This window comes from Heterodontus francisci, unplaced genomic scaffold (genome assembly GCF_036365525.1).
Source record: "Heterodontus francisci isolate sHetFra1 unplaced genomic scaffold, sHetFra1.hap1 HAP1_SCAFFOLD_59, whole genome shotgun sequence".
Classification (NCBI taxonomy): domain Eukaryota; kingdom Metazoa; phylum Chordata; class Chondrichthyes; order Heterodontiformes; family Heterodontidae; genus Heterodontus; species Heterodontus francisci.
In genome coordinates this window covers 9,482,689-9,483,303 of record NW_027140758.1, presented here as the reverse complement: position 1 = coordinate 9,483,303, position 615 = coordinate 9,482,689, and the positions used below count along the sequence as shown (strand labels likewise).

Below are 615 nucleotides of genomic sequence, written 5' to 3'. Positions count from 1 at the left end.
AGCAGAGTGGCGCAGCGGCAGCGTGCTGGGCCCACAACTCAGAGGTCAATGGTTCAAAACCATTCTCTGCTATTTATGTTTGGTAATAATACAAACAATTCACTTTCAAAACATCAAGTATTTACCCAGAATAACAAGATGCTTCCTGAGGCACTCTATTGCAATCAGCTTCTTCTTTCTAGTGAACACAACAATCATCCACAAATCACTTTTGCTCACACGATCACAAGCTGCAAACACAGACCAGCCAAGTCTCTCCCACTTTGTCAACCCCTTCCTGCAGAGCCTCCTCTCCACCACCAGATGGCGATGTTGGCCACAATAAAACCAGGACAAATGGTCACAGTGAGGAGACGGTCAGTAACAGAAAATAAAACAATAACAGGGAAAACCTTTACACAACAACAGGGTACATCTTTACACAACAGAAAACATATTTACACGCCAGGAAATACCGTGAGACAACAGGGAGAATACAATCATACAAATGCCTTATTTCTCCATCTCAGTCTCGTTGTCTCTCTCTCTGTTCCTCACTTTTGCTTCCTCACAGTCCATTGGTTTTTTGTGTGTTTTTCTCTCTATCCCGTTGTCGATGGTGTTACTCAGCGTCCT

The 615-nt window shown here is 43.6% G+C and overlaps 1 non-coding gene across 1 annotated transcript; it reads left to right on the top strand.

Annotated features, from left to right (window-relative positions):
- trnav-cac (transfer RNA valine (anticodon CAC)) lies at positions 1-72 on the top strand. Its single transcript has one exon. It is a non-coding gene; the product is annotated as a tRNA-Val (tRNA).
- Positions 73-615: the final 543 nt, after the last annotated feature.